The sequence below is a fragment of the Pogonomyrmex barbatus genome, unplaced genomic scaffold, assembly GCF_055798465.1.
Source record: "Pogonomyrmex barbatus isolate J1 unplaced genomic scaffold, ASM5579846v1 scaffold3, whole genome shotgun sequence".
NCBI classification, from domain to species: domain Eukaryota; kingdom Metazoa; phylum Arthropoda; class Insecta; order Hymenoptera; family Formicidae; genus Pogonomyrmex; species Pogonomyrmex barbatus.
Window position 1 is genome coordinate 6,881,081 of NW_028297127.1, and position 20,183 is coordinate 6,901,263.

General features: G+C 38.7%; 1 protein-coding gene across 8 annotated transcripts in view; it reads left to right on the plus strand.

Annotated features, from left to right (window-relative positions):
• The window catches only part of LOC105429204 (IGF-II mRNA-binding protein), a 67,118-nt gene that overhangs the window by 10,646 nt on the left and 36,289 nt on the right, over positions 1-20,183 (plus strand). For 2 of the 8 annotated variants that reach the window (XM_089080255.1, XM_089080254.1), the window contains exon 1: positions 18,094-19,164. The exons of the other annotated variants lie outside the window; for them this stretch is intronic. The gene's annotated coding sequence lies outside the window, so the exon portion shown is untranslated. Of the gene's footprint in view, positions 1-18,093; positions 19,165-20,183 lie in introns of those variants that run through there. 8 annotated transcript variants of the gene reach the window in all.

Sequence of the window (20,183 nt, forward strand, 5' to 3'; positions counted from 1 at the left end):
TGCAAAGTTCAAATGCAATTGTATCTTTCTTAGCGAAACAACTGGAGAGCGTAAAAATGGCCGTTCAAGATGACAGCCGCCATTTGCAAACCGGCTTGCAATGTCCCTCGTTGATTAGCATACAAGTTGCATACTAGTCAATCATATCAAATTATAACATTAATAAGAAATACTCTATAATATATACAAATATTTAATAAATATTTTCAATCTTTTATAAGTATTTAAACTATTTTATATTCATCTTTTTTCCATTTTGATATTTTTTTTTATTATATACTTCTATTCTAATATAACGCGCGAGTGGTAAAGAAAATTAAATACATCATATACATTATTTATCTATCAAATTTTATTAAAATAAAAATTTTGTTGCCTCAAAATTATATTACAACGGATTTATATCAAAGTATTAATTTAACAACATGTACATTCAAATGAATATAATACTTAGGATACATAAAAATAAAATATTAATAATTTTAATCTAGATAGCAGATTTATGTTATAATTTAAAAAAAATCTCGAATGAGATTTCTATATTACATTTTTAGTTCACCCTTTCCGATATTACGTTCGCGTAATCAACGACTGGAAAATTGTTCGCAAGACGCAAGTCGCAAAGTGCATCGAATAGTCGGGACGCATCAGCGTGACATTATGCTCGCGCGATAGTCGCAGAGAATTTTCTCTAGTCAGCTCGCGGGAGTTCCTTGCACTCTCTTTGTCTCTCTCGCGTCGATCAATGCACCCGCGAACGATTCCGTTTCCACTTTATGGCCGAAGAAGACAGACGACGCCGTGTCGCTGGCCGCGTAGTCTTTCATCTGCCGTCATCGGATGCGTTCCTAGAAGACAAGAGTCGCGTTTCCAGCCAGCAGTTTCTTCGTAACATTGATTAATATGTCTTATCAGAGTCTCGTAAGCAACGAGCCACGCCACCTCGTCTTTTCGCTCCTCTCGCGGAACTTCAGCTCGCGAGAGATCGCTTTTCGCAGGATAAAATCTGGGCCCGCGTTTATAACTTGATTTCTCGTTTTACGTGGCCTGGCCTTTCATTCAGTCAGACATATCGCGCATGTGAATTGAATAATGTTCAGCATTTCTCCAATTAGAGATATCACCGGGATCATTTCCGCGAGTCACATTTTAATTGTCCAAATTGCAACGGAAGTAAATTTATATGCGCATTCTCGGTCGCGCTTCGCAAACAGTATAACCGTGGCAAATAAGTCACGCGAGTCGGATTAAAATATAAGCGAATATAAAATACGATTGCGCACGATGTAAGATACATTATTGTCCTGTCAAAACAGTCGTTTACATAAGAGAAATTTATAGTCGAATGAACACAGCATTACTCGCCGGCGGGAAATGTATACCTTCCATTGTTCGTGTCCCTCTTTAAGAATACATTTCTCTATCTCGTTAATCTTGTTTGATCATAATTGCGGCTTGTCCGTACCACGAGCGAAGAAACATTTAAGAGGATGGAAAATGATAGAAAGAGAGGAAAAGAGGAAGCAACGTCGGGCAAGCGCACAGGTTGGTTCTCTATGATTTTAACGCCACTCACCCTCCCGTCTTCTGCCGTGACAATTTAAAGGGTTAATTAGGCTATCGTACGGTTATCGCTAATTATCGCGTCGGGCTTTTCGTTTTCTTCCTTTCGACGATCACGTGTAATGGTTTGTAAACGTACCGGGGGTCTTCGTGGCTGCCTCTTTCCGGTCGGTCGTCAACTAACCGAGGTCACGCGAGCTTACGTAAAAAGGCACGTATCTGGCTTTTGCGATCAAGACGGACCGTGGGTCATTATTTATTCAACAGCCTCGTCCTACTTTGAGCTTTCCACCAAGCACGTGCAACGTCCGCGACGTCAGCCTGAAGAAGGGCTAAGAAATAAAACGAGGGTGGAAACCAGGACGGAGAGGAAGAAAATTTGAGGTGCTCTACCCGAGATTTATTATATATATATATATATATATATTTTTTTTTTCATCGTCTTTAGACTTCTCCCAAGAGTTTGCGTCTCATTTTATGTACCCCGTTCATCGTACTCTAACTCATCGATTTAATAATCTCAATTTGAAATTAACATTCAGAGCTTTTGCTTTGATCAATTGATCTTTTATTTGGGAACTAAATTTTCTGTAATCCAAGCTTGATTGCTATGCATTTCTATAATCTTTTTGTATGCAAACTTTAAATTACAAACAACGGTTTTAAAAAGTTAGCTTATATACCAATAGTTGAAATTTTATCGTGCAAAATTCATGCGGAAATAAACGCACTGGCTACTATAAAGTTTAAAAAAAAAAATCGACAGACATTATTGAATTTTTCCCAAGCCATGTAATATTAGTACGCAATCCTGATCAAAATGTGATAATTAAGCTCGTGGCGATTATTTGCTATATTTGCCGATTACATTATCTGTTATAGTCACCGATTTACATTCCCGAGACACGTCGTTACATGTAAACCGCAAAGGCGGAAATGATCTAAACGAAACAGCGACGAACAAGAGAGACGCGAAATCGGAGCCGCAAGAGAGGAAGAAAGAAAATGGGGATGGTGTTGGTGACACGGGCAAGGGGGAGAAGGGAAAAACTCGGCGTGAGGCCCTAACGAAATTTTAATTAAATTTTACAATCTGGAGACGACGTTGTCTCGGGCATTGTACACGACTGGGACTTAAGCCTTTGTCACGCGGATGGCGGCAGCGACGATTCGTTTTCGTATCCCGTGGAATAGGGTTGTGCGCGAGCGGGAGAGATCCGTTGCATCCTCCCCTTCTTTCGTTTTCTCTCTTTCTCACTCGCCCGCCACCGCAACCGCGTTGCATTTAATTAATTCCTCACCGATCCCCCCTCCCCCTCCTCCCCGCCGCCGCGACGTCTCGACGTCCGTTTATTTTATTCACTTCTTTTTTTTTTTTTTTTTTTCGTCGCGGGCGATTAAACAGCCGCCCGGCGTGTGCCTAAATTCGATTAAAACTAGAATCGACGCCTGGCGCCGCGTGCCTGGAGCCGCGCGGGACAGCCGCTTCCTGCGTCCTTAAGGCACACATCGCAGTCGGGATTACCTTGATAAACGATAAACGAAATATACTTTTGGTATCGAAGTAGAAAGAGAATAAGCGTGAGCGAACGAGTGAGTGAATCCATTTATTTTGGCTCTTCTGAAACTGCGTTACCCAAATGAGCGTTTGGCAAGTAGCATTTGTGCATTGCATAAATTTATAACGGTGAAAATACTTAAACAAAACTGCACGAAAACTATTTTTTATAATATATAAAATTATTAATAATTATCCAATGTCTTTTATATATCTTTTTTGTCTCTACTTTCTTGAGGATAACTAGAACTTTCTTTAATAACTAAAATTAATATTTTTATGTAATCTGTAGAATTATAGAATATTAAAAAATAAAGTATATATATATATATATATATATATATATATATATATATATATATTATGTTTCCATAAAATAATATACCAGCTTTACAAATATGTAAGATGATCTCGATGCTTATAAGAAACTTATGAGGGGAATATAAATTTTAAATTGTGAAACTAGAAAATTATTTAACCAACATGACTCTCTAAAGTCTCGCATTTCAGAAAGATATATTATCTTTTGACGAAGGAATATGTTTTTTAAAAGATCGTCTTGCACAAATAAAATTTTTCCTCGGAATTGCGTTTGTGAATTTTGACCGGAATTCTTCAGCCGATTTTGCCTCTTCGCGAAGAGGACGAATTTCGAATATCTCTCTCATTTTTTTTTATAAAGAGTCCTCTTCTCCACGCGTGGGTACTGAGAAAGAAGGGCTTCGCAGTTAGATTCGCACGAAGTTACCGACGATGCCGTGACCCACAGGCGTGTGTGCTTCACCCACGCACCTTCCCGAAGTATTGATTACTTTCCGCCTGTGGGAAGGAAGGGACGCGAACGAAGAGTAGGGCGGAGAAGAGGAGCAGGAGGACGAAGAGATGGAAAGGACGGAAAGAAAGCCTCGCACTTTCTCTCTCTTTTCTGACTCTGTTTGACGTCTTTTTCTCCTTTCTTCACACACACACACACACACACACACACACACACACACACACACACACACACACACACACACACACACACACACACGTGCGCGCGCGCAAATATAATTTATTTTGCTTAATTTATTTTACTTAATTTTTACTACGTATATTTTATTACTCTGAACACAATTTGTAACGTCTTACAACTATCTTTATTCTTTTGTGTTTCTTAATATATATATTACTTTCTCTAAATATATTATCATCGTAGAAAATGCAATAAAATTTGTTATTTTATGATTTATTGATAACTAATTTACAGCACAATCAATTTATTATTTATAACATTGACATTATATGTATCGCAAATATAACATTCATGAATTCAGCTTTAAATTGATTTATATTTTATATTTATTTACGTTTTTTATTAATTACGCAGCAATATTGTTATTATATATTATATAACATTTTCTATTTTATCTTTTTGAAACTATATTTCTCCTATTTTTTTTTTTTAATTATTAGTTTTTTATTTTACTCCGTTTTCTTTGAAGTTGATTGTTACGCTTTTATGATTTTGCTAATTTTGATAATAACTATAAATTCTTATTAATCCTGTGTAGGAAAGAAAAAGCTGCACAAATCCATGTATTCATTTCTTTGCACATATATTTTTTTGCTCTCTTGTTTTTTTATGTGAATAATGCTACAACGTATATCTATATGTTTATCTTTGCTTCTTTGCTTCTTTGCTTCTTTGCCTTTGCCCTTTCGTTTAAAACCATCCTCCACCGTTGGCGGTCATCTACTGGAACGTGACTCTCGTATCTCAATTTGTTAAGTCCTGCCAGGAAATTTGATAATCCTTTGGCTCCTCGGTTTCGTTAAATATTCCGAACAGAATTATCAGATGAAGTCTGCTCTTCAAATAGAAAAAAGCTATAGACTCGCTTTTGTGATAGAGACGATATTTCCTACGAGACAATCGTATTAATTAGCACAATAAATAAATAATAATAAATAGTAATGAGACCTCTTTGACGAACAACGCTTCTTTCATAACAAAATTACCTCTAATTTAAATTAAGATTCGACTAAAGTGATTTTTATTTTCTGTATCTTCAGCATCGAAAAATAAATACAAGGTTATATATTAATATCGATACTAACGTTATAGATATTTCATATAAAATTTTCTATAATTATTATTTTTAAAAATTCTTTTCATTAATATATATTTTTTTTAACATTGAGGTCTTGTAGAATAATCTTATATTTCATATAACTTGTAAAGTATTAATATAAATATCGATATAATCTAGTGATGATGAATTCCCTGGAGTTTCTCCACGCCCGAAAAAATCTGTAAAATACGACTGCGATATTTCCGATAACGACCTCGGCTCGTTATTAACTCGACCGTGCCAGATTCCGTATCTGTGTCATCGGCTGCCATTCATCATTTACACGGTGCAAATTCGGAAAATGTCGAATTCCGACTCGCGAATCCGACAAATATACCCGCCGATATCTTTAGCGACATCGCTTGATTCCGCAATATAAGAGGAATCGAGATGGTCGATCAACATTCACTTCTGACCTATATCCTTAAAACTGGTCCATCAGATCGCACGTTTAAATTTACGTTAAGTTTGAATATAAAGAAGAAACTTGTTGACAAACAAAATTCTATTTGTATAAATCCAAATTTTATTAGATAATTGATTATAGAACGAATATTTGATACGTGAAACCTTGATTGATTGATTTTATTAATATTAATATTTGATTGACAAAAAAGAAATTGATAAAGTGAGTTCCCTTTATTTCTAGAAAATCTGAAAATAATAACCCGGTTAGTTTTGACCAAAACCATATCGATTATTGGCAAATGCCCGTCCCTTTTTAACTCTAGACACGTGCAAATTAACCCCTTGATACACTTATTTTATGGGTCAAAACCATTTTTTACAAATAATTACGTGTCTTGTATATTACAAGAAGTGGTAAATTAATTGGCTGAAAATTAAATAAAATTAAAAAAAGTTAATAATTAAACTTTTAACTTAATTTGGTTAATTTAAGTTTTATCTTTTGTAACTTTTATTAATTATTTTTTAAAATACATTAACTCAACTTTTAAATCTTTTATCTAACTTAAAATTTGTTCTTTCATATTATGATTTATTTTATATTCCACATTATAATTATTTTATTACTTAAAATAATTTAATACGATTTAAAAAATTATGATATTTTAACATAAATAATTCTCTTTAATTTAATTTTTAATTTAATTTTGAATGTAATTTTAATTTAACACAATTAAACAATATAATTTATTCAAAAGTGATATATTTTTTTAATCATCTTATAATTTTTATTATACATTTTAAAGACAATAACTTCCAGTGATTACCATTTGTATCATATTGTATGATGAGATAAATATTCAAGAGCGTATATAATAAAATTATTCAGTTATTTTTGCAACAATTTCTAGCATTCTTTTTTAATGTAAAAAAAAATAAGAAGTAATGTCTCAAAAAGCGAAAAGAAGAATAACTTCAGTCAAATTAAATAATTGAATTTGCTTTGTCTGCCGATTTTAATCTCATTATACATAACTCTTAGATCAAAACCGATTAATGAGCTGTGGCGGGGGACGGGGGACGGGGGACGGGGGTGGATTGCATCGATCGCAAATGATAGCGATGGTGGTTGGGTCGTTCCCGAAAATAGCCGCGAAAGCCAGACGGACGCGGAATGGCACGCGAAATGACGAGCCCATCTTCGTTATCAGCGCGCGCGCCGTCAATTTTCGTAGGCGCGAATCGGCCGGCGGAATCGGTGTGTGTGTAATCACTTTACGCGGTAGGAGAACTTTCGGAGTCTCGCCGAATCGATCCGCGTTCGTTCGGTCGTTTCCCTGGGGCGAACCACCCTGGCGGATTCGCGACGGACGATGCACGAGCGTGCCTCCGAACTGGCGCATCTTAAAGCGCGATGAGACTGAAGATGATGAGCCATATGTCGCAATTCGCGCATGTCGCATCCTGAAAAGGATGCGGTGTCTGCTGATAATCCTTGATGAGAAAAAGACCGCTCGCAATTGTGTCGTTTGTCAATGTTGATTTAGAATTTTTTAATTTATAAGTATGCTTCTCGAACGATGCACCACCTGTGGAGAAGTGCTGCGATTCAAATTCGGAATCACAACAGAATTTAAAAGCGTTTAAAAAATTATTTTCATTTTCTAATTATAGATATTTCACAAATTTCTTGTTTTAGTTGTATATATTATTTATAAATTTCTCGCGATAAATGCAATGTGAGATTATAAGTAAAATATATTCTGTAATTTTTTAAATATATTTATATATTAAAAATTATATATTTTCAAATAACAATTATTTTTTTCTACTGTACCTTGAAAACTTTCTCCAAATATTTTATTTTTCTATATATATATATATATATATATATGTGTGTGTGTGTGTGTGTGTGTGTGTGTGTGTGTGTGTGTGTGTGTGTGTGTGTGTGTGTGTGTGTGTGTGTATTAATATTACGAAATTCAATTTTTGAGAAAATTTGGGATTGCTAATCTCATGTCTATGCATTTATTATATAACATTGCATTTGCATTTGATAGCAATCTTGATAAAACATAAACGAAGAATTTAGATATTTACGTTGAGAGAAATGTCAAACGGTAAATAAATCTACCGTAATAATAGATTCGCAGTTAAATTAAATTGCCAAATTAAATAACGATCTTGATATGTTAATTATTTCGAAGCTTTGATATTAAATAACGATTATATGTTCTGGTAAATATAAATTCTTTATGAACTTTGCAGAAGATAATGGAAATAATTAGAGATAATCTAAATAATTACAGATAAAATTTTATTCTCTTATTTTAGTCGAATTTGCCTTATATTATTATTTATATAAATATTACAATTGCTATTTATTAAATCTTGCGTTTATTATGTAAACGTTATTATCGAAACTTATAATTTGTATTTTTTTCTGTTACAGGTAAGCATACTTTCGTGATCACGATCTATCTAATAGAAGAGCATCAAGGATGCAATTGAATATTTAAAAAGAATGATGATACAGATTTGTTTAATCGAGATAAGTATTTAAAAATAATGATCATAATCATTTTAATAACTATTCTCATTCCATCTAATACCATTTCGGATTTGAACTAGATTTAGTGCTCTGAAAGATATCGATTACGTCATCAACTTATATTTCCAAACGCGCGAAATACACATACACACATACACACGCACATAAAATATGGATTTTATTAAAATTACATTAATTACATAAAAATTCTAAAAATGGGTGCGACCTCCAGCTTTACGGAGGTCGCACCCAGACATCTTCCGTGCATAACTATTTCTCTCCGTCCATTTCCGAGCTGTCCCGCGTCCTTCGGCATGCTCGCTCGTTATGGCGAATGATTCGAGACTGTCAGCTGGAACGAAGGACTCTATTCCGGGAGTGAAGCGGGACGCGAATTCGTTAATCGATCGCGAGACGTCTCAACCGCGTTTTCGACTAGCCTAGGACGACGCCGCCGCCGCCGCTTCCCACCTGTCGCACGCGTGCTCACTCCTCCAGGATGTAATCCTGCCGGCTAGCCAACCAGGACGATCGCGAATTTCGGGCAGTGAGTTTCTAAGAGCCGCCTAGCGCACCGCTAGGCAAATGTTAGGGCTGTTAGAGTGCTTATCCGGGGACAAAGGTCCTCGCGGTCGTCCTCGACGAAAATTGTCCGTCGCGAGTTCAATACCTAACGAGAAATCGATTCCTAGATTAATTCTGCGGTTCCAAATTGGAATGAATATTCTATGCGTATGCCCTGGTTGATGTATTCACGTGATCGAATCTTCGCAGACCGAAGATTCGGTTGGAGATTGTTAGATTTTTAGCCGTAGTATGCGACACAAATGACACTGCTATCGATCGGGCAGCTTTTAAAAGATAGAAAGATCAAGTTCTGATTTTAGCTTTACTTTGTGTGGATCCATGACATTTCAGAGAATATTCTTGCCTCATAGTTATTTTTATATTATGAACTATAAATGTATATATCTACGAGGACTGAAATACCAAAACTATAATTTCATCCTGCTTTTATATCAGCTTTTAATTATCATATTTTTGTTATAATTAAAAGAATTCTTAGATTTTTACAATAACACAAAAAAGATTCTACAATAAAGAAAATTTCATCCGATTTATATAGAACTTGTCATGTTATATAATTACTGTCAGACATTATAAAATGTGTATGAAGCAACTCAGTATAAAAATAATTTTTTATAAAAAAATCGATCGATGAATTGGAGGTAATCCGAGGGAAACGAAAGTTAAAACGTATGAAACGTAAAATTTTTATGAAGAACGAGAAGCAGCACACGCGGCTCCGGGAGGAGAAGAAGATCAGATCAGAACGTGACCCGGCCCCGGGATAACGAATCCAGCACGCTCGATCCCCGGGCTCGTACACTGGCCTTGAAATTTCGCTCTCGCTATCATCCCGGCCACCCTGTCGTCCCCCTCGACGTCCCGGTCGAAGGATGAGAGAGGAAAGAGTCGCGAAAGGGCGCGAGCGAGCGAGAGAGTTGGCAACCAGGGTCACCCTCCCCGTGATAAGTTTGCGTGGAGAGCGAGAGTGCGTCGAGAGTGGAAGGGAGGGACGAGAGGGAGGATGAACGGCGATGAGAATACGAAAGAGAAAGGGCGCTGCTTCAAGCGGAGGAGGATGAAGAGGAGAAGGAGGATGGCAAGGGGATGACGATGGTCAAAGGGCGAGGAACGGAGTGGGTGGGTGAGCCTAGCAAAGAGGGGGTAGAAAGGAGCGATAGAGGGGCGGGAGGAACGGATCCCGGCGGAGTCGTCGCCGCGTCGACTGGAATAGGGAGGGTGGAAGAGACGCGCGAGGATCGCAGAAGGGGGTGAAGGGCGACGAGAGAGAGGTTCGCCACGCGCGCCCAGGGGTAGAGGGTCGTTCATCCCCGGGTCAAGGTTATCCACCTCCTCGCGGGTCTCACCCTCTCGCGGCCCGGCAACGTGCCATTTACCATCGGCTACGACCCTCCTCCTCTACGCCTCTGTCCCCTCATCTCTTTATCCTCCCCCGCTGTAGTCAAACCCCTTATTTTACCAACCTCGTACCGTTATTGCTACTGCTGCTGCAACCATCATCCATCCTTATTTCCTTCTCCTTCGTGGCACCTTTTCGAGGATCGCTTCCGGGCTTGCCCCGTAATCGTAAATCCTCGAATGCGTGTGTTTCTTTCGCGCGAGAATCGAGTCGGATTCGGGTGTCACGCTAATCCGCGAAATTGGGGACTTTTCGAGCGAACGTATGATTCCCGTTCATAATTCAATATTATAATATGATAGAATTTTTAGTACTATTCTCCACACTTTACGGATTTGAAAAATTAATTAAAAATCATTAATTATGAAGGATTAAATTTTCTAATTTACGGTCCACTTGCATGGAAGATGGATAGAAAAACGATGAGTAGAAAAAATGCAAAGAATTTGCAATTCCCTGTCTTTGTACGTGAAACATTCGTAAGTTTGCAAAATTCTTATCAGCGCTTTTTTTTTCAATTCTCCTTTTTCTCACCGTTACGCGACACTAAGTGTGTCCGGTGTCGAGACGATTCGCATAGTGAAATCAATGCGTGGCGGACGACCACCCGAGACGTTCCCGTAACACGTGCCTGGATGACGAAACACCGGCATCAAGCCAACAGACCTCCCAGGAGTCGCGGTAGTAATGTCCGATAAGCCGTTCGCGAAATTTCTCATTCGTAATCATAAATCACGATTCAGTTCAAAAACGATCGTCCCATCTCTAGGCAATAAAAAAGATACTGTATATCCTCGTAAAATCCCGCGTTCTGACCGCGACTGCAACTTTCCCGCGAAAAAGAAGGCTTCTAATGCAATAGACAATAATAAATCTTAGTAGAAGTAAAATTCAGAGTCGAATCTTTTTTTTTTGTATATTTTTATATAATATCTTATTTATTATATAATATGTTTTTTATATTTTAATTATGTAATATTCTTCATTGATATTTTAATGAAGATTCAATTTTAAACTTTATTTCTTTATTAGTTTAAAATATCTTTTTAATAAAATCTTTATTTTTTTACATTAAATTAAATAAAGATATATATACACTTAATTTCCTTTATATAAAATTTAATTTTATTTTTGATATTAATTATAAACATGATTTTGAATAGAATTAGGATATCATAAAGAAAAGGAATTAGCAAACATTAATCGATATTTTAAAAGATATAAAGAAATCTGTGTTATTTTAACGATTTCATCCCTCTGTCGCAATACCAGTCGTCTTTCTTGCCGCACTCATGTCAATTCGAGTGTATTCCCTTCGGCATGATGCATAATTCGCAAATCTCGGGGAAGGAAAGAAGGGCCCTTCGTGATGCGGCATTGCTGTAAACTTACCCTTCTCCCTTATTTATCGCCCTCATCGTATGTACCGACGCTTCTCCCTCATTCCGGAGAGAATTAAGAATGCATGCACTTTGCGTTTGCATCCGTAGAATTGGAAGCGTTTAAAAATACGAGGTTTCTCGCTAATTTTTCTATCCTCTCGTTGCAAATGAAAATTGAAATAAAGAGTATTGAATTAAACAGTATTAAAAAAAAAACAATTGAAAATATAAATACAAATGCAGTGCTATAAAATGCAACATGCAAAATAAATCATAGTTGAATATACATGAAATAAAATATAATGTATGATGATATATTAAGTTACATTTTCAATGTATGTCACAAGTAGAAAATTTATTAATATAATTGTATTTGTCTTTTAATAAATTCAACAAAATTAATTACTTAAAATTAATTGATTCGAATTATGAAGTTCCTTCATAAAATATCAAATTAATTAAATATGAAAAATAAGAAAATAAAAGGGTATATTTTTTAATGTGGCACACACATAAAAGTATAATTCAAGAAATAATTTGATAAAAACAAAAATTAATCTTATTGAAATTTAAGAAATTTAAGAAAAAAAAGAAAAAATCGGAAAAATGAAAAAGAGAGAGAAATAAGGAGATAATATATTTTCCATTTTTCATATATTTCCATATATTTTTCCCCTCGGATACGTTCAATCGCGGGTTTCGTACGTATTCGGGCTTGCGAGATATTCAGCGGCAGGAACGTCGTCGACAAGGAGACAATGAAAGAGAGACGGAAAGAAAGGAGCGGAAGGATGCGTGGTCCCGAGCTCGAATGTATGCAGCTCGCGTTATTCCGCGCGATGTTTATGCGCCCAGGAGCCGCCGGTCTCTCCCTCCTGGAAATAACATCGCCCGATGCCAGTGAAAATGTGAGCGAGGGAGTGCGCTCGCTTATTGCCTTAAATTGCTAATTGGTCTCAGGAGCGATGCTGCCTTTCCACGTTATGCAGTCTTCTCCTTTCTTCCTCTCCCCCCCTCTCCCTCTCTCTCTCTCTCTCTCCCCGTTTCTCTTCGAATCCGTCGACTGGTTTCCCTCTCAGTTCCAGTATCTTCCTTTCTCTACGTCGCCCATCCTGCCCAGTTTCGACTTCCTCGACTGTCGCCTATTGTCGACAATGCCAAATTCCCCTTCGTCCCCGATCAGGGAAACGAAGAGGGAGCGCCTAGTTGTTGCGTAAGGTCCCAATGGAATTTTAATGCACTTTGAGATGAGTTTGATGTCGACTTTTCTCAGGATAAATTTAAACAACGGCATTAATTAATGCTTATTAATATCGAAGATTAATTACAATGAATTAATTTTAGTCTAGTCCCAAATTTTAGTCTAGTCCCAAATTTTGATGGGAATTTTATATTTTTTGATGGAAAATATAATTTGAGTAAAGACAATATTTCAGGTTTTGCTCACGCATAATGTGACAAACGAATAGAGTATAATTGAAATAAAATAAAATTTATAGCAAATATATATCTGTAGAATATTAGAGAACGATAATATATATGCATGTACAAAGCCGTTTTGATCGGTAAGGTACGCACATCGGAGTTTAATTCTAACCACGTGAAATATCTTGCAAGAGGAAAACACCGGAGTAAAAAAAAGAAAGAAAGAAAGAAGAAGAGATTAGCATACTCCTGTGATCTCCCGCTCCACTCCCGATAGATTCAAAGAGACAGGAGAGAGGAAAGAGAGAGAGAGAGAGAGACAGAGAGAAGAGAGAAAGAGAGAGTTCCCATTGTGCTCGCGCTCCTCCAAAAATTTCGCAGAATCGATATGGCTTTTGTTCCTTTGAAGCAGAACATCCACGATATCGTGACATATCGTTCAATTCCGGAGAAAGTATACATGAAAGTGATCACTTTTCAGGGAAATAAAATAAATGGAATTTATTTTATTTCCCTGGAATACACAGCAACCGCCGTTGTATTTTTCCCGCTTATCTGGGTGTGTGTGTGTGTGTTATGTTTGAGAATCGTTACACAGTTTACATTGCAATCGATATTGTTAAGCATGAAATACAGCTGGTAGGACGTGGCGCGTAGCGATGAAAGATATTAAAATTTAGACTCGGCAATACAGTAACGATACTTCGCCAATTATACAATATTATGAAACGATTAACATTTTCGATAAATATTCTACTCTCAAATATATATCATCGTATCATCGGGTTCGTCCATCTTAATACCATGACAATAATTAATGCTAGCGACGATATCGGATCGAAATTGCATACTTAACGCTTCGGGAGCCGCATCCTGTCCCGCGATAAGACGGCCGCCGAAGAAATTAGGTATCGTGGTTTCGTCGGGCGATTTCGTGGCTCCACCTGCTGATACCCGGATGTGCCACGGCGATGCGCGCACGGTATGCGACGCGTTATCTTGCGCTCCTGTACCTCGCGCGAGCATTAATCCTTCTCGCCGGCGAGGTGCGCGCGCGCGCGCGCGCGCGCGCGAAATTAGCATCGCGACTCCGCGGGCCCGCTAATAAAGCCGTGTGCCACAGCTGCGTGGACTCATGAATATTTAGGATCTAGATTTGTTCACCGAAAAGCAAATCGAACGGTCGTTTCCTCGAACACGCGCAAAGTTCTCGCTGCGGGTGCGCGCGCGTGCCGACGGGTGCGTATGCGTGTGTTTGTGCGCGCGTTATATAACGTCAACACTGCCGATCGACGCTTCGACGCGTTCGAAAACGCGTCAGTTTCGTAACGCGGCGAGTGACCCGATTCCCGTTTCCGAGAGATCCGGATTTCCACGATTTGTCAGTAATAATGAGAATAATAATTTGAATAATATATCTAATGATCTCTCGGACGATTCGTGAAGCTGACGACATTTTATGATCTGTAATCGGTCGTAAACGTTGCACGCGGTGCCTTGCCTTGTGACGCGGCATGTCTTAATTAACGCCGGCCAGCCTGAAGGAAATACGATCCGTTTTATCTCCCTATAGATCTTCAATATGCTGTGATGTCAAATCTTAATTTGGAGTCTTCGATAATAGCTTCATAAAAATGATGGGCTGAGTGAAAAGTAAGATTTTTGGTCACTCGTCTAATCTTCAGGCTTGATTCGCCAAGGCTCCAAGAATTATTCGAGTTAACGGCACGCGGAAATACGTCGGGTGAAAAACCGCCGAGGCACTCCTCCGTATGCGAGGAGTACGGCGACGATGACGACGTAATATTGATCGTAAATAGCGGAGGATTTTCGCGATCATAGGCGTGCGTGCCGGCCACGTGGCAGCTGCCTCCAACAGCTGTTACCGCTCGGATGCGTCGAGAGGCGCGTCGCTTTTTCAGCGCTCGTTGCCAATTTTTAATGTTCGCGTGTCCGCAAAAAGAGGAAGTATTCCGGTTCGCGAAAACGGAGCGTACTTTATCAGTGATGCATCGCCACGCCAACCACGCCGATCCTGGCCATGATATCACCACGCGCGCATGCTGCAATTATACACGGCGGCGGAATCGTCTTCGCGTTCCACGATATCGCGAGCTTCTGCTTAATTATGCATTTTTCAATTTTCGTCGCTGCGAAATCCCGTGGAATTACGAAGAACCGAATTACGATTTCTTTGATTCGCTGTAAGTCAATTTTTGTGTACTTACAAAATATTTACATGACGTGTAACTATGAAAGATTGTAATATTGATTGAGAATTAATTTTCAATTTTTAAATGTTTTTGTTATATAATCAGGCTCTTAATATGTAAAATTGCAGACGTCTTTTTATTATAAAATCAAACTATTTATGATTATCAAAGAATAATGCAATTATAATAATTTAAATAAAATTGAAATAAGATTTAGACATATAAATATATATGAATATGTAATTTTAAAGTTAGGTGACATTAGAGGATTGAATGAAATTTTTGTATAATCTTCAGATTAAAATATTCAGATTTAAATGATTAAAAAAGAAATTGTATCTTTAATATTTAAATCACAAACATATAATATTGTTTGTCATTATATTTTTAATGGATATAAATTACATACATTTTAAGTTCAGTCATGTATATTTTATCTATTTTATGAAACACATAATCAAGCTGAAGGTACATAATTTTTTATAAACTTCCATATAATTTCAAATTTATGGGACACCCAATTGTATTTGTTTCGTTCAAAAATAATCACTCTTAATATACAAAAAATTATGAGACTTTCATACGACTAAACTCGTCCTAAAAATCGACGATAGACAATCGTCATATAAAAATATATACGAGTGTAGGCGGACAAAGTGTTTGCGAGAAAAGCTTTCTGCAAAAAAAAAAAAAAGAAGAATGTTTGCAACAAATATGGCGGCATCTTTTCGATGGCAATTTAAACCTCTCAGGTCCTCGAGAATCCCTCGCTGTCATTCAGGAACGCTGAGATTGCTGAAGTGCTTTTACGGGAGTAAAAATGTTCACACATAATGACAGCTTCTTCGCCTTTAACCGAAGACAAACAGCATAATGACGATCGAGTTTGACTCGCCATACCGAGATGATCGGGAGCAAGGGATTAACACACCATTCGCCGATGTCCTACTTTTAACATTCCTAATTGAACTTAATTTTAACATAATGTGCTCTTGCATAAATCTCCTATATAGTAGATCAAGTTCTCTTTGAGAATTTAGTAAATAATTATTTCGACAGAAAAAAAGAGAACACTTCTATCAAAAAACATGGTACTTCCAAAGTGAACGAGACTCAAAGAGGTAATCGATCAATCGAGCTTGATTTAATTTTTACTTGGCAAAAAATAAAACGTAACGACCAACGACCGTAAATTGAATTTCAATTCAATTCGCATTTCGCGCGTGAAAGATACAATACAATCTACTTTTCAAGTTGAGGGTACATATATTCTACTTAAAAATTATACGATATTACATATCATCTACATTTAATATATTTTATATGAAATTTTATATATTTTAATATATTTTTATATTTTTTTTGAATATATAAAATTTTCAATGTAAAAATACTCGAATGCACCAAGTGCATCGCGAGGAATGCACTCTGTTATCTTTTCTCGCGTCGGAACATCTGAACACGCCGCCGTTACCGCTGCCGCCGCCGCCGTTGCCCGCCGCCGCCACTGCTGCCGCTATCGCGACTCGGGCGTTTCCGTGCGCGGGCGTCCGAGCCGAGGCGCTCCGGTCGACCGGTTGCTCCGACGGCCGCAGTACGCGGCGAGACGCGAACCAGTGTGCCGTAGCTTTTTTTTCGAGCGACAAACGGCGTCGCGCCGAGTTCCGGTGTCGCGCGCGTCTTCGATTTCTTTATTCGCGACGCGACTTTCCGTCGCGGCGTCTCCTCGAGCGGTACGAGCTGAGAGCGTCCGGGTCGAAGATCGAAGATCGCGCCGCGTTGCAGACGATCGGTGTCTTAGGTAGCCGAAACCGGAAGTGCGACACACTCTCACGCGGACACGTGGTAACCGCCCGACGATGATAAGAGCGCGCGCGTGCACGCGACACGGCGGGGCCGGGGGCCGGGGGGCGGTGGCGGGAGAGGGGAAGAAGGAAAATTAATTCGACCGACGAGCTTTTCCGCGTCGACTCGCGACCGACGTGGCGCCGCACCGCGCCTACGCAATTTCCGCGCGCGTTTCCCTCGCAATCGCGAGTCGATCGGCCGCGTGACGCGTGCGCGCGTGCGCGCGTGCGTGCGTGCGTATATGCGTGCGTGCGTGCGTACGTGCGTGCTTACACGTATTCGTAGTTTTCCGCGGACAACTATTCGCGGAAAATTCTCGAAGCAGTGTACTCTCGGAACTCCGCGAACTTCGCGGGATTTTTGCACGTTCCCACGTGCTCCGAGCTCTCCTCCTCTTATTTTCTCCGTAAAACCGTAACATACGTCACGAGGAAGACACGCGGCCTAAAGTTTGCGACAGTATTTAGCCGCATTAATTAAGTCACGAACACTTATCACGCGCGGCAGACAATTAAACTCTGCCTCATTCTCGTTATTCCGCAAAGATATTTCGCCATCATGTTAAGGGGGGTGGAAGGGTTAGTTTTCCTTCTTCCTGTAAAAGTCGGGAACCGCAATTATCCCGGAATAACGTCGAAGAGATTCGGATTACGGACGTTGTGCAACTAATCGTAATCGGAGTGCGAACTGATCTCGATGTCGACTTCTTTGAAACGCCGATTACCGTCGTTACAGAATCCGAAAAAAAAAAGTTGAATTGCTTCGTCGCGTCACCTTGACACATGCTCACGCCTGCAGAAACGCAATCCCATCCTCCTGACTCGAAGTTAATTTTACATTCGAGATGAATCGAAGAATCTTACGATTCGACGAGACGTCAATCTCTCTCGTTCTCGAACATGAGACTTGGGTTCAATTTCGTAGCCGAAGGACGAGAGACAGATATATATATATATATATATATATATATATATATATATATATATATAGAGAGAGAGAGAGAGAGAGAGAGAGAGAGAGATTGAAGCAGAAGAGAGCAGAGAACGATTTCTCTGACTCACCGTTTTTCTTCGCACACACGAACCTTGCAGCTTGCCGACGTCGTTAATGCGCGTGCCTCGTTAACTCGCGGGTGCTCGCGCCATGAGCGCTTCTTGTTCGAAGGATCAAAAATTATTTCTCCCTGAGAATGGCCTCTGAAAAGAGATCATTTTCCTCCGTGTTTCATGCCTGATTTACTCGCACTTCTTATTTATCGCGCTGTCTTATTTAACTCAATTTTTTTTATTCCGACTTTTTCGAGTAAGAATCAAAGAAACAATTTCGACCATGTGATACAAGTCTGTCTAATTCGAAAACTCGCTTTGCTCAAAATAATTATAATAATTAACTCTGTTTTAAGATGCATTAAAATTTTTTTTTTTTTAATTCTGAGATAAGCGAGAGATTTTAATTTGCGCCGTGTGAAGAATTTCGTTTCTCTCTAAATAAAGATATTATTAAACGTCCTTGCGTTTGTCGATACATACGCACATTTTAATATGCGAGCCTCTCATGCGAGCATGTCTCATAGGTTTTTCTCGAGAGTTGGAAAAATATCCGGGCAGAGTATTCTGCCAATTCGACTCGAAGAGTACGAGACGCTTGTGACGCGAGATTTCGTTACCGCGTTCGTACACGCACCGACCGTCTGCATTTCCCGCTTGCGACAGGATTGCTCGCCACGTCCAGATTTCTCGTTCTCACGAATCGATCTTGATCTTGCTTCGCACGATCACGATCTCCTCTCGGATGCTCGAGGACACGTCACCGCGCCGTGGAACACGTGGCGCGTAGCTCTTTTTGTTTGTGAATTGACTCACGAGGTATATGAGTGCGTGAGCGAGAAAAAGAGAAAGAGAGGGAAAAGGAGAGACAGTCACGACTCACGAGGGCAGAGTCATTTTTCGGTGTGCATCGCTAACGAGCGCGAACGGAAGGCCAACCACCCATTAGAAACCGACGACGACGACGACGACGACGACGACGACGACGACGACGACGACGACGACGACGACGACGATGAGAACCTCTCGTTAGCATCTCGCTACGCGTCTTCCTGTTATGAGCGGAATCGTAAGTGCTTACAACTCGATATTTTAAAGTCCACGCAAAAAGTTCTCGATCCTAGACAAGGATCATAAGTAATGACCTTTCATGAGTAATGTATGAAAAATTCAAGAGATTTATCTGCCTACTTTATGGTGCTAAAAATGCATAATTTCCACTCCTCCCGTTTTCGACTGAAGACTCCAATTTATATGAATTGTTATCTTCGGGGCTCCGATAGATGAAAATAATTATCTTCGGGTAGTCATTAAATGAATTTTAATGACTTTTTTCGGAATTAAACGGCAGTATAGAAATGTGAATTTTTATATTTTCTCCGATTTGGAGAAGAAATCTTCGGCAACAGATTTTATTTTCATAATGAAGTATACTGAAAATATTAAATATGTCCAATATTTTCACTTCATTTTTTTTTTCTCTTTTTTGAAAAACCGACGGCAGAATATTACTCTGAGGATGGCAATCATAATCATAAGTCGAAAAATAAAATATATATTATAGTTCTATATGATTTATAGGATTTTTTTAAAGTAAAATTCAAAGATGAAAGGTGAAATGAAAAGAATAATTAGTAAGAGAATGCCTTACTCAGGATGTTGACAAATTCAAAACTCAAGATTTTATAAAAATATATCATAAAAACGTTTAAATATAATTTAAATATAATTTAAAATATTCGCGATATAAGTTTCGAGGCTTTTTACTTTTTACAGTAGGGATACAGGATTAAATATCTCGCGCAATCGATAATCTCACTACAAATGACGAAATCGAACGTGTAGTTAGTTCGCGCGGATTTGCATATATCGATACGCACAATAAATAAGCGTGTTTACTACGAGATTGGCATAAACTTCGCAAGCAATACATTTATTTATGTATTAAGCACGATCGATGCGCACACATCCCTAGCGCGTTCCTCCGCATCGGTGGACCTCGATGCTCGAGAATTCTCGTCCCGCGTTTCTTAATCCACTTTCTCGCGGTCCCGTTCTTAATCGCGCCTGACCGGAAACCGCGTAGAC